General features: G+C 38.7%; 1 long non-coding RNA gene across 1 annotated transcript; it reads right to left on the reverse strand.

Moving 5' to 3' along the window:
• Positions 1-466: 466 nt before the first annotated feature.
• On the reverse strand, positions 467-1,771 carry LOC308477496. The gene is made up of 2 exons (XR_013986587.1): positions 1,445-1,771; positions 467-712 (listed from the first exon to the last, which is right to left on the reverse strand). It is a non-coding gene; the product is annotated as an uncharacterized lncRNA (long non-coding RNA).
• Positions 1,772-2,107: the final 336 nt, after the last annotated feature.

Here is a 2,107-nt window from a genome sequence, read left to right on the forward strand (position 1 = left end):
TGCAAGTCTCTTTATTGAGTTCAATGGGCCTTACTCCCAGGTAAGTGTGGACAGGATTGCAGCCTTGTCTTAAAGTGCCTGTTACCATATAGGGAAACCACAGGAGAGGAAAACATTATTATTTAATTGTATTACAACAGGACCATTTCAGCATTTAAATAACTAAAAAATTTTGCCTGCTCTCCCAGGTCTATTTTTATTTTTAGTTGTACTTATGGCACTTTCTCTAAATTAGTTCATAAAGCCCAATGCGCAAGACCTGACTTTGATGTGTTTCATATGTTGCCTAGGGTGGGGTTTATTTGGGGGGGGGGTTGGTACTTCAAACTCATAAACATTATACTTTTTTAAAGCAGTTAATTCAGTATGAAAGAAAAAATAAACAGGAATATTACAAAAGGTGACCACTTATGAATCACCAAAAAATAGAGAAAATGTGTCACCCCCCCAAAAAAGAGGACACAGATTTGCCTTAAATTTCCACATGTTGAATGACATGTATAGCTAGCTATACATTTTGAAACAACTGCATCTCCTTATAGTGGAGAAGATTGCTAGCAGATGCCTTCTCAGTCTGCTGTCCAGGTGCGAACCGTTGATGGTCACTTCAAGGGACCTCCTCTCCCATCTTAAGGTTCTTGATCTTCAAACCAAGCTTCCACCAAATAGAGGAACATCCATGGTAAAGTAGGACCTGGCAGCCAAGCTACACCTTCAAAAACAAAGCACATGGACCAGACTTCTGAGATTGTTGTTGATTCAGTACAGTCTCAGAACCCTTTGAGCCTCAGAACAACAAAATTATTGATCCACTCAGTATACTTACATCTAGCAGATGAGGCATGGGCACCTCACAGATAGTGAGGGGAAGAGGCCTTAATGAATGACATGTGACAGATACACTAGACCCTCCATATGTCCCCATTTCCCAGGGACAGTCCTGGATTTACAGAAGCTGTCCTGGTTTCTGTTTTGATGCTGGAATGTCCCACATTTCCCTAACCCTATTTTTCATCAGAGAAATTTTGGAGGGTATGAAGCTATCTGACTCCTGAGCCATCTGAAGGCAGCCCTCTATAGGAAAGTTTTTAAATCTTTAATGTTTTATTATGATTTTATATATGTTGGAAGCCACCCAGAATGGCTGGGGCAACCCAGTCAGACGGGCAGGGCCTAAATAGTATAATAAATAGTATAATAAATAGTAAAATAAATAGTATAATAAATAGTATAATAAATAGTAAAATAAATAAATAAATAAATAAATAAATAAATAAATACATACATACATAAAACGTCCCTATTTTCACTCAAGAAATATTGGAGGGTATGGTACACTGCAAATCTGTCCTATTGTCTTAAAGTACTGTTTCTTACGTTCAAGTCCAGTACTATTAAGAAAATTGCTTATTATTATTATTATTATTATTATTAATTTAATTACCTGCCCTTTGAGGTGGGTTACAAGAATTAAAACACAAAGTCAGAAACAGTTCAAAACAACTATCGCAGAAATAAGGTGGTCCCTTTAAAAAGGTGCCACGTCAAACAAGGGCTAACTGGTTAAACTGGAAGGGCAGTTTTGTTTACTGCAAAGCAGTTAAAGGCGGCCTGCTTCTGCATGCCACATTCTATCCGTTTGCCTAAGCAAGCCGGCTGCATGCACTGCAGCAGTACCCTAATGACAGTATAATTAGGAGTATCATTGTGGTAATGACTTTTTTCATCTGGAGAAAAGACTGCAAGAGAAAAGTGTGTCGTATTTGCCTAGCTTCACCTGCCGCTCTGTGATGCCCTGGCTTCATTCTGACATCATAAAGGTAATGCAGGGTGTTTGACAAGGCCTCTGACTTGGTACTCATCTAATTAAAGAGAAATGCACCCCAAATTCTAGTGAATTATTTTACTTTTAAAAAATGCTGCCCATTCATCTTGCTTAAAGATTTACCTGCCTCTGTGAGTTCAATTAATGAAAGGGACAATGGGTCTCTTGTTAGCACAGCTACAGTCACTTGGTTCAGGGTCAGCAGGCCCAGGGAGAGGCAACGATGGCTAAATTTAGTCCCCCACCCAATCCCAATTTTATTTAAAAAATCCTAAAGACTGA

Source organism: Podarcis pityusensis (assembly GCF_964106645.2).
Source record: "Podarcis pityusensis genome assembly, chromosome: 5".
NCBI lineage: Eukaryota > Metazoa > Chordata > Lepidosauria > Squamata > Lacertidae > Podarcis > Podarcis pityusensis.